The 12,487-nt window shown below is 48.2% G+C and overlaps 1 protein-coding gene across 1 annotated transcript in view; it reads right to left on the bottom strand.

Annotated features, from left to right (window-relative positions):
- Window positions 1-12,487, bottom strand: part of LOC143766517 (uncharacterized) — a 180,827-nt gene that overhangs the window by 144,315 nt on the left and 24,025 nt on the right. The window lies entirely within an intron of this gene.

Genomic DNA, 12,487 nt, shown 5'->3' with positions numbered 1-12,487 from the left:
CTGGCTATGTTACTCACTGCTTCGGCAATTAATTAGCTGTAGGAATCACAAGTTCGTTGGGACAGACCAGAAAATACAGAGTCTGGCGGGGACCCAAGCAGCAATTACCGTATTTTTCAGACTACAAGATGCACTTTTTCCCAAAATTTTTTTGGGTGGAAAATGGGGGTGCGTCTTCTAGTCGGAATATACTTACAATTAGTGTGACGGCAGCAGGAGTCGGGTGATTCTACAGCAGTCCGACACTGCAGGGAGATCACACTCCCTTCCTAGGCTGGTGCGGCAGTATTCGGCGGTGTGCAGTGGTGCGGGGCTCCGTCAACATTTTCGGAAAGCCCAGAGCACTGCACATCCACACTGCTGCCATGTGGTAGCCCCTGGGAAAATGGCCACCGGGTTGTCACATGTACACATTGAGATCTCGGGAGATGAGATCTTGGAGCCGAGATCTCAATTTGAAGCGGCATTTTCACAGAGGCCATTTTACTAGAGGCCACCGCATCGCAGCAGTGGGGGTGTGCGGGGATTGAGGGCTTTCACAAAATGACAACGTAGCCCCCGCAACCCTGAGCACCGACAAACCTGCCGCGTCAGCCTGGGATGGGATTTCCCAGAGGCTACTGCATCACAGCAATGGATGTGCGGGTGCTCCGGGCTTTCAGAAAATGTTGGAGGAGCCACCGCACCACGAGAACCACAGAACCAACCGCATCAGTCTGCGATAGGAGTCATATCACTCCTGGACCACTGAACACCCCGTGACCACCCTCCACCAGCGCTACTGATTTCCCACGGTAAGCTGAATTCGGTCTGCATGAATCTTGGGTGCGTCTTATGGTCCGGTGAGTCTTATAGTATGAAAAATAGGGTATATTTTTATTATTTTACAACATTCTTTTTTCTCTGACATATACTAATAAAACCTATAAAGTTTAGGCCACAGACAAAAAATAGTTTGTTCCTCGGAGTCGGCAGCTGAATACCTTTCTCATAGACTCATCTTCCATAGCGCTACTTCTTGTCTCATTTACAGACCCTGAAATCGGCATTAACAATACTGCAGGAGATATTCATTACACGTGACAGGAGAAATAACGACTTCATGATCAGGATGACATCATCTTCTACTACGGCTCTAGGAACATATTTGTCCAGAGTCCATCACTGACTACATCACCACCAGCCGTCTATATGAATGTTTCCAGTCTTCCCCGCACTGTAATCTTTTATCACGTCAGATCTCATGTCTGATTCACACACAGAAGTTTGAGGCTTTTAAAAAAAAAAAAAAAAAAAAATGTTTTCAAAAACACCATGGACAGAAATTACCATATTTTTTGATTATAAGACACACTGGACCATAAGACGCACCTAGGTTTTAAATTTTATATATACAGCTCTGGCAAAAATTACGAGACCACTGCAAAATTTTCAGTTTCTCTGATTTTTCTCTTTATAGGTATGTTTTTTGAGTAAAATGCACACCGTTTAATTTTATAAAGTAGTGACAACATGTCTCCGAAATTTAAAGCTAAAAATGTTGTATTTATTTTCAGCAAATGAGAAGTTGACAAAATATTAAAAAAGAAACAGTGTTTTCAAACCTCAAATAATGCAAAGAAAACAAGTTCTTATTCATGTAGAAACAACAATACTAATATTTTAACTTAGGATGGGTTCAGAAATGAATATTTGGTGGAATAACCATGATTTTTAATCACAGTTTTCATGCGTCTTGGCATGCTTTCCACCAGTCTTTCCCACTGCTTTTGGGTGACCTTATACCACTCCTGGAACAAAAATTTAAGCAGTTCTTTGTTTGATGGCTTGTGACTATCCATCTTCCTCTTGATTACATTCAAGAGGTTTTCAATGGGGCTCAAGTCTGGAGATTGGGGCAGGCCATGACAGGGTCTTGATGTGGTGTTCCTTCATTCACACATTGATTGACCTAGCTGTACGGCATAGGGCATTCTACTGCTGGAAAAACCAGCCCCCAGAGTGAGGGAGCATTGACTGAGCAGAAGGAAGCAAGTGGTTTTCAACGATAACCTTGTATGCGACTTGATTCATACTTCCTTCGCAAAGATTAACCTGCCCAATTCCAGCCTTGCTGAAGCATCCCCAGATCATCACCGATCCTCCACCAAATGTCAGAGTGGGTGCAAGACGCTGTGGCTTGTATGCCTCTCCAGGTCTCCGTCTAACCATTAGACGACCAGGTGTTGGGCAAAGCTGAAAATTAGACACATCAGAGAAGATTACCTTACTCCAGTCCTCTATGGTCCAATCCTTAGGGTCTTTGGCAAACTTCAGCCTGGCTCTCCTTTGCTTATCATTGATGAAAGGCTTTTTTCTAGCTTTACATGACTTGAGGCCTGCCTCTAGGAGTCTGTTATGAACTGTTCTTGCCGTACACTTCACCCCAGCTGCTATTTGCCATTCCTTTTGTAGGTTACTTGATGTCATCCTGGGATTGCTGAGTGACATTCGAATAAGAGGACAGTCATCCCGGTCAGTGGAGAGACGCTTTCACCCTCTGCCGGTCTGTAGCTTTGTTGTCCCCAATGTCTGCTGCTTGACTGTTGTAATGGACTACAGTCCGTCTACTAGTAAAGCCAGAATTGAGCCCATCTTTTCCTCACTCAAGACTTTTCTTTTCAACTTCTTTGACATGGTTACAAATTATTTTTTCATTCAAATTAATTTTGGACTATTTCTAGCAGTTGTTTGGTCATCCAGCTTGTCCTAGTGCAAGAGGATTGTGAAGACCACAACAGTGTTTTTTTATACTTTCCCTCGTTAAATAAGATTTGGTTCAGGTGATCTCCAAATCAGAAGCACATTAAGGAGAATGAGGTGTACTTTGGTTGGAATTGAACTGACCCTGGAATGGAATGGCTTGTCAGACATGTAGAGATGGTAATTTTTAGAAAACTTTGCAGTGCTCTCTTAATTTTTGCCTGAGCTGTATATGTTCCAATCCTGATATAAGTGGCTCCATTCAGGTATATATAACATCTATCATGGTATGTATGTCCTCATTCAGTTATATATGGCCACCAATCCAGGTATACGTGCCCCCCACTGAGTATACATGGCCCCTTATCCTGGTGTATATGGCCCCCACCCCCATCCTGGTTTACATGGTTAACCATCCCGGTATACATGGCCCCCCTTCCGGGTATACATGGCACCCCATCCTGGTATACATGGTCACCATCCCCATCCTAGTATACACGGCCCCTATCCCCAACCTCATATACAGTACATGGCTACTATCCCCATTTTGGTAAACATGGCTCCCATCATTATCATGGTATAGATGCCACCCAATCCTGGTAAACATGGCCCTATCACGCTGCTACAAAAAAAATAAACGATTTTACGCACCTTCCCTCTGCTTAGCGCCATGTTTGATTCCATCAGCTGATTTCAGAGTGTAAACAGCGCACAACGTGTAAGTAGCCTCCACATGCCAAGGTCAGCTTCCAGAATATTCACTGCTCCCCATGCCCATATTCTTGGGCATGGGGAGCAGTGAATATTCATTTTCTTTAATAGTGGTTGGGCGATCATGTGTTCCCGCTATTAAAAAGAATGAATATTCACTGCTCCACAGGCCCAGTGAGAGGGACTGTGGGTGAGAGGGACTATGTGCATGGGGAGCAGTGAATATTCATGCTCTTTAACAGTGGGCAAACGTGTTAGCCGCAGCTGCTGGCTCCTGCCTCCTGTAACCTACTCCTCCGTCTCTGCCACTTCCCCCCTGCCCTTAGCCACTATAAGGTACATCTGGGCTATAAGACGCACCCTTTTCTCTAAAATTTTGGAGGGAAAAAGTGCGTCTTACTGTCCAAAAAAATGTTACTTGACACCAAAGTCTCCATGTACAGTGTTTTATGGGGTTTATTTCTGGCCTTAAGGTACCGTCACATTAAGTGACGCTGCAGCGATATAGACAACGATGCCGATCACTGCAGCGTCGCTGTTTCGTCGTTGTGTGGTCGCTGGAGAGCTGTCACACAGACAGCTCTCCAGCGACCAACGATGCCGAAGTCCCCGGGTAAACAGGGTAAACATCGGGTTACTAAGCGCAGGGCCGCGCTTAGTAACCCGATGTTTACCCTGGTTACCATTGTAAATGTAAAAAAAAACAAACACTACATACTTACATTCCGGTGTCTGTCGCGTCCCCCGGCGTCCGCTTCCCTGCACTGTGTCAGCGCCGGCCCTAAAGCAGAGCGGTGACTTCACCGCTGTCAGGGCCGGCGTCAGCACCTGGCGTACCCGGGCAAGTGCTGGGGCTCTGGCAAGACAGGGGGGCCCATTCAGGGCCGGCGTTAGGGGCAGGCAGCTGCCAGTGCCTAGGGCCCCCGCTCCCCCAGGGGCCCTCAGTTAGCGGCACATCACGCAGCTGCTATGGGGCCCCTGTGAGGCAGGGGGGCCCGCCTGTCGCAAGCACCAACTCCCCCGCCGCCGCTTTGAACTTTACCGGAGTCTGCCGGTAAAGATCAAAGCAAATGATGGAGGAGAGAGCGTCACCTGATGCTCCCTCTCCCATCATTCCCCACTCTGCCGCTGCGGGTGCATGATGTCATCGCGCACTCGCTGTGCGTCAGGCAGTGCAGCGGCAGCCTCCGAGACTGGAGCAGGGAGGGAGCAGCGCGGTGCGGGAACGTTGAGAAGTGAGGAGTCTTTTTTTTTTGTTGCAACTATAACAGTGAGTACTGGTCCTGGACTATGGGGCCATTCTTGGGGGGAGGGGGGCTGTTCTATACACTACATGGCTGTTCTATATACTACATGGCTGTGCTATATACTACGTGGGCCATGTTATATACTACGTGGGCTGTTATATGCTACGTGGGCTGTGCTATATACTACATGGCTGTTCTATATACTACGTGGGCCGTGTTATATACTACGTGGGCTGTTATATGCTACGTGGCTGTTCTATATACTAAGTGGGCCGTGTTATATACTACGTGGGCTGTGCTATATACTACATGGCTGTTCTATATACTACGTGGGCCATGTTATATACTACGTGGGCTGTTATATGCTACGTGGGCTGTGCTATATACTACATGGCTGTTCTATAAACTACGTGGGCCGTGTTATAACTATGTGGCTGTGCTATATACTACGTGGGCTGTGCTATATACTACATGGCTGTTCTATATACTACATGGGCTGTGTTATATAATATGTGGCTGTGCTATATACTATATGGTCTGTTATATGCTACGTGGGCTGTGTTATATACTAGGTGGCTGTGTTATATGCTACGTGGGCTGTTATATACTACATGCCTGTGTTATATGCTACGTGGCTGTGCTATATACTACGTGGGCTGTGTTAAATACTACATGGCTGTGTTATATGCGATCATGAATCGTGGTATGTGTTTAAGGGGGGGCCCACTGAGACTCTTTCGCCCGGGGCCCTCAAAAACTTGGAGCCGGCCCTGACCGCTGTGCTCTGCTTTACGGCCGGCTGGCACTGACACAGTGCAGGGAAGCAGACGCCGGGGGACGCGACAGACACCGGAATGTAAGTATGTAGTGTTTGTTTTTTTTAACATTTACAATGGTAACCAGGGTAAATATCGGGTTACTAAGCGCGGCCCTGCGCTTAGTAACCCGATGTTTACCCTGGTTACCAGTGAAGACATCGCTGAATCCACGTCACACACACCGATTCAGCGATGTCAGCGGGTGATCCAGCGACGAAATAAGGTGCTGGCCTTCTAGCTCCGACCAACGATGTCACAGCAGGATCCTGATCGCTGCTGCGTGTCAAACACAACGATATCGCTATCCAGGACGTTGCAACGTCACGGATCGCTATCGTTATCGTTGTTAAGTTGTTCAGTGTGAAGGTACCATTAGGCTTTCCTACAGTACAAGAAAGACACCAAAAAAAAAGCAAATATTAAAATGTTTAAAAAAGAAAATAGACACCAACAATTCTTGGAAGCAGAAAAAAAACATAAAAAAGCAGAAGACACATTCTATTATTTTTAACACGCTAAACATTTGTTTTTAAATTAACACTTTTGGATCCCAGAACATAGATGTACACCGCAGGGACAGAACAGGTGCGGCTGCAACAAAAACCCGGGCAGTTTAGGGGTGGATGACTGTATGAAAATAGTCGTGCGTTCAGGCTTCCACTAAGTGCACCTAGTGGATCCTGTGCTTCGGGCAGGTATTGTCAACCCACAGGATATTAACCTAAATGTGACCCGACTGAGGTGCTCTGCACACTACAGGGTATGGGTGTGTGTCGTATATATGCACACATGTAAATCGTGTAAACCACATACACCGGTAGGGCCGGCTGGGGACTAACCAGGATCCAAAGGCGTTGTGGATGTGGTGCTGCTTTATATGTTGCTGCCTAAAAAGATCCGTGGTGGCGGTCCTGGTGTTCAGATGGCAGGAAGGCAGATTAGTGGCAGCCGCAGCACAGCAGGAATGCAAAGAAGCTACATAGAGCCAGGGAGAGCCCCGGCCAGTGGTGTCCCTGGATAATAGCGGTAACCCTGATGAAGAAGGACGCCACTCCTTCGAAACACATCGGATACCCTCTTGGTCTCAGCACCGCACCGCGGATGCCACTAGTCCGCCTTCCTGCCATCTGAACACCAGGACCGCCACCACGGATCTTTTCAGGCAGCAACGTATAAAGCAGCACCACATCCACAACGCCTTTGGATCCTGGTGAGTCCCCAGCTGGCCCTACCGATGTATGTGGTTTACATAATTTACATGTGTGCATATATATGCAGCGCCCCAGAGTCCTGGTCGTTGCAGTACTGTGGCTCCGCCACTATGGGGAGCTATGGTGCGTCTGATGGCACTGAAGGAGTTCATCTGATCAGGTATCACAGACACCAATACATTTCACAGTCGGGCCTCCGGGGGGAGCTAAGGGTTCTATTCACTAGGCCACTCCCCACCATAGTGGGTAAACTGGGGGTCAGGCAGGAAGTTAGATCAGAAAGCTGACTGGGTTGGAACCAGGCAACACCTTGTGGCAGAGGGTGTTGTAGGGGAAGATACAGTAGGGTCTCTGTCGGGGGTGGGATCCTGACAGAGGCTTGGCAACTTGAACGAACGTAACGGGACCGTGCCTGCTCCGGGTAGCGGCGGTGCCCAAGGAAGGATTAGAAGAGAGATAGATTGTGCTGAGTGAGAAACGAGATCACGCAAAAGGAGAAATACCAGTAGGAGTCGTGCTGTAAGACCGAAGCAACATCCTACTGAGGCGCACTACTGGTGGCCGGAACGCCGAGGGAGTATCATAACATTCAGCTTCAAGCAATACTCCAAACAGCGGCAGGACAGTCAGTCCAAGGCGGGCTGTCTAACTTTAATCACCTATGCAGTCTTGGGGGGCAACTTGTGGAGAGGGGCGACTCTGGGGTCCCGGAAGAGCTCCGAGCCTACCTGTCAAACGGGTGCCGTCCCAACCAGAACAACAGGGAGGGACGGAGGATTAGCAGAACATCATCTAATCGAGTTGTGAGGGAACTTAAGAAACAGACACAACAGTTGTGGGGACTTTCTGTAAGCACAGCAGGGAAGGACCACAACACATAGCGCTAGAAAGAAGGCACCGATTTCCACCTGTGAAGAGAACTCTGGAGGTGCCATTGGACCAGCCGGACTTGCGCAGCCTGGTGAACCGTGTTCTGGACTGAGGACCCAGAGACCTTCAGTAAAGAGGTAAAGAGACTGCAACCTGGTGTCCTCGTTATTTACTGCACTGCACCACTACAGCCTCATCACCACCATCTACATCCTATCTATCACTGTACGCCCCTCGGCAGGGTCACGGACCGGGCCTAGCCACCGTGACTTGGCTTCAACTTGGCGTCACGAACAGGATCTACTTAAGCCTGAAGAATCAGGTCATGTGTGCCTTGGAACTGTGATTTATTGTGCTTGGACTGTACTTTATTGCAAAGACTGTGTGCTGCGCCATTTGCCGCCAAAATCCGCCGCCATTGCAGCGCCGGGGAGAGCGCCAGAAAAGAAGAGGGGCGTGGAGTGGGCGTAGGCAAGCTGGAGAGCGCGAACAACAATGGCCGCCCAGTCTAAATATTTCTGTGTCCTGAGGACGTGTCCGTCAACAGCTGAGGTCCGCCTCCTGATCCTGTTTGGAGGGTGGAGACCATGGAGACGGGGCCGCCCACGAAAGAGACCGCGGGAAGAGGACATTGGAGAAGGAGAAAAGATGGCGACACCGAGAACACCGCGTGGGACTGACCCGATCCAGCCTGAGGCTGCGCCACTCGACATAGCCCCAGACGCGCCAACGTTGCGGGGACTGACCCTCACGGAGCAACCGATGGGCCGACCCCCCTTGCCACCGTCTGAGGAGTGTGTAGCTGCAGCCGAGGCCCGCCGGATAGCACGCCGCTTGGAGGCTGATGCCCGCGTGCTCGTTCGGCTGGGCCAGCCCACGGAGGTCCACTTGTCTCCAGTGTCCCCTGCTCCTCCCAACCCGGCCGCGGCTGAAAGTGCGCTACAGACGCAGGGCCTGAAGATCATGCCAGAGGCCGAACACCTGCGGTGCTTGGTGGCTGCATGGCGAGACCGACCACAACCGGCAACCCAGGTGGATCTGACCACCGTTACAGAGGTCCCCTCGTCCCACTGGGGTGTAGTGGTCTCCTTCAACCCCCGACATGGACGCGGGGTTATACAGGAGATCGGAGAGCCGCTACAAGTCCACGTGGACCGGGAGGAGGTAGAGCCCTGCGGAGGAAGATTCCCTCGCGACCTGGAGCCAGGTGATGCTGTGACCTACACCAGGTGGAGGAGAGCAACAGGCGAAGCTGGCTGGATGGCGCGGGGTGTCCAGCGGTGCGTCGCGCTTCAGGCCACCGCTGCAACGTCTGCAGATGGGCCTCCCGCCGAAAAGGCAACGGGACCTGACCCTGCGGAGCAGCGGGGAACCCGGACCTACCATGTACCTTGGGGGCGTGCAGGATCCTCGGTGAAAAGAACATCCCGGCGAGGGATCCTGCCGTTGTTGGGGCGGGACCCGCTCCTTGAACCAGCAGGACGACCCGTTGGTCTGGTGAGGCCCGGGAGGAAACCACCTTCTCTACCGAAGAACGAGTAAGCATGACTGCTTTAAATATGTAAATAGTTCTTTGACTGTCTGTTCGTGTCCTGTGTTGCTGCTAGACCCGTTCAGGGTTAACTCTTAAGGGGATCCTTCTGTTGACCCGGGATCCCTATTGTTTTGATTTTGTTTGTTTTTCCAAAGTTTTTGCACAAGTTTTTAGTTGAAAAGAACTGCTGAAATCATGAACAGTGCATGATACGAACTTTTTGTACATAGTTTGCACCTTATTAACCCCTTCCCGACATGTGATGGTATAGTACGTCACATGTCGGGACCCCCGCTTTGATGTGCGCTCCGGCGGTGAGCGCACATCAAAGCCGGGACATGTCAGCTGTTTTGAACAGCTGACATGTGCCCGCAATAGGCGCGAGCAGAATCGCGATCTGCGCGCGCCTATTAACTAGTTAAATGTCGCTGTCAAACGCAGACAGCGGCATTTAACTACCGCATCCGGCCGTGCGGCTGGATATGAGCGCATCGCCGACCCCCGTCACATGATCGGGGGTCGGCGATGCTCCTCCATTGTAACCATAGAGGTCCTTGAGACCTCTATGGTTACTGATTGCCGGTGGCTGTGAGCGCCCCCCTGTGGTCGGCGCTCACAGCACACCTGCAAATCTGCTGTGTAGCAGCGATCTTATGATCACTGCTGCATAGCAGAGCTGATCGGGCTGTGCCTGCTTCTAGCCTCCCATGGAGGCTATAGAAGCATGGCAAAAGTAAAAAAAAAAAGGTTTTAAAAATGGGAAAAAAATAAAAAAAATATAAAAGTTTAAATCACCCCCCTTTCGCCCCCAATCAAAATAAATCAATTAAAAAAAACCCCAACCTACACATATTTGGTATCGCCGCGTTCAGAATCGCCCGATCTATCAATAAAAAAAAAGCATTAACCTGATCGCTAAATGGCGTAATGAGAAAAAAATTTGAAACGCCAGATTTACGTTTTTTTGGTCGCCACGACATTGCATTAAAATGCAATAACGGGCGATCAAAAGAACGTATCTGCACCAAAATGCTATCATTAAAAACGCCAGCTCGGCACGCAAAAAATAAGCCCTCACCTGACCCCAGATCACGAAAAATGGAGACGCTACGAGTATCGGAAAATGGCGCAATTTTGTTTTGTTTTGTTTTTTGCAAAGTTTGGAATTTTTTTTCACCACTTAGGTGAAAAATAACCTAGTCATGTTAGGTGTCTATGAACTCGTAGTGACCTGGAGAATCATAATGGCAGGTCAGTTTTAGCATTTAGTGAACCTAGCAAAATAGGCAAGCAAAAAACAAGTGTGGGATTGCACTTTTTTTGCAATTTCACTGCACTTGGAATTTTTTCCCCGTTTTCTAGTACACGACATGCTAAAACCAATGATGTCGTTCAAAAGTACAACTCGTCCCGCAAAAAATAAGCCCTCACATGGCCAAATTGACGGAAAAATAAAAAAGTTATGGCTCTGGGAAGGAGGGGAGCGAAAAACGAAAACGGAAAAAGCTCCGGGGGCGAAGGGGTTAAAGGTGCTCCCTACTGGTTTTACTTAAAGAAGGACTCTTTGTGAAGATACCACTCTGGAACCTTTGCTGAGTATGGACTGGTAGCTTGAGAAGACGCGCTACCTCATAGAGACTTGGTCCCCTCTTAAAGAGGATGTTCATTTGTCGCACTTAAACGATGATATTGCTTTAAGACAGGTAGCAATAATGTTTTAACGAAAGAAAGTGATGATAATGTTTACATGAGTAAGTTATATGTATTCAACTAGTTAAATGTGAAGAAATGCTGATGATGTTCTCTGAAAAGAAAAAGTGAAAGATAGCAGAAGGATGCAGTGGGCCCGTAGGGGTAGACGTGGTGTCCAGCATGCATGTTAGTGAGAAAGATAATGAGAAGGTTTGATGTTATATAAAGAAAATGGTTGAGAACGTTGATAGATAATTAGGATAGAAGGTAAACCCTGAGTCCTCATAGGAGTCATGTAGAGATGGCTCAGTGCTCTTAAACTGAAAGTAATGTTATGCTCTATACTGTGTATAGTAGTGGAAAAGGCAGTAGGCCCGGGCTGAACGGGGCGGTCCTGCATAGAAAGGAGAGGCAGTAGGTCTGGTGCCGTTAGGACAGGCGGTCCTGCAGATTTAAAGAAGGAGAATGGAAAAGTTAAATTACCTTATAATGTGATTATAGGAAGGTCTTTAGTGGATTTAGAGTGTATGTCCTTAAAGGCAATGTTAAATTATTGTTCAACAATTTTGCACTTAGTAGAATACCCGGTTGGGTAAGAAAAGTTATTTATAGCATGTTGCTATGATATCTAACCATGTTTGTAACGTTCAAGTGTTCTTACCTCCCATAAAGGGAAGCTCTGTTTAAGTATACTTATTGTTATTGCACTCAACAAAACTGTATGTCTTTTTGCTGACTTGCATTGTTGTTTTCTTCTCAGTCCCGGAGTACTGTGTTTAACCAGGGGGGAGTGCAGCGCTCCAGAGTCCTGTTCGTTGCAGTACTGTGGCTCCGCCACTATGGGGAGCTATGGTGCATCTGATGGCACTGAAGGAGTTCATCTGATCAGGTATCACAGACACCAATACATTTCTGTCATGATCTCCATGGCCAGAGAACTAGCATAAGCCTCAATAGGAACAAGCTCTTGGAAGATGTAACTGTACTGACCATGAACTAAACCTACCGCATCATCTAGAAGTAGCCAGGTAGCATGTCCTACTTTTTATCCCTATATGCCCAGCGCCGGCCGGAGAACTAAATAATGCTAGCAGAGGGAAATATAAGACCTGACTCACCTCTAGAGAAATGCCCAAAAAGGAGACAGAAGCCCCCCACATATATTGGCGGTGATATGAGATGAAACAACAAACGCAGCAGGAAAATAGTTTTAGCAAATTTGAGGTCCGCTTTCTAGATAGCAGAAGACAGAAAGCATACTTTCATGGTCAGTAGAAAACCCTAACAAAACACATCCAGAAATTACTTTAGGACTCTGGCATTAACTCATAATACCAGAGTGGCAATTCCTGATCAACAAGAGCTTTCCAGACACAGTAACGAAACTGCAGCTGTGAACTGGAACCAAAATACAAAAACAAAACATGGACGAATGTCCAACTTATCTAGTAGATGTCTGGGAGCAGGAACAAGCACAGAGAGGCTTCTGATAACATTGTTGACCGGCAAGCATCTAACAAAGAAGCCAGGTTATATAGCGACACCCAGATCTAATCAGAACAGGTGAACAGGGAAGATGATGTCACAAGTTCAATTCCACCAGTAGCCACCGGGGGAGCCCAGAATCCAAATTCACAACAGTACCCCCCCCTCAAGGAGGGG

The sequence above is a fragment of the Ranitomeya variabilis genome, chromosome 4 (genome assembly GCF_051348905.1).
Source record: "Ranitomeya variabilis isolate aRanVar5 chromosome 4, aRanVar5.hap1, whole genome shotgun sequence".
NCBI classification, from domain to species: Eukaryota; Metazoa; Chordata; class Amphibia; order Anura; family Dendrobatidae; genus Ranitomeya; species Ranitomeya variabilis.
This window is presented reverse-complemented; position numbering and strand designations above follow the sequence as displayed.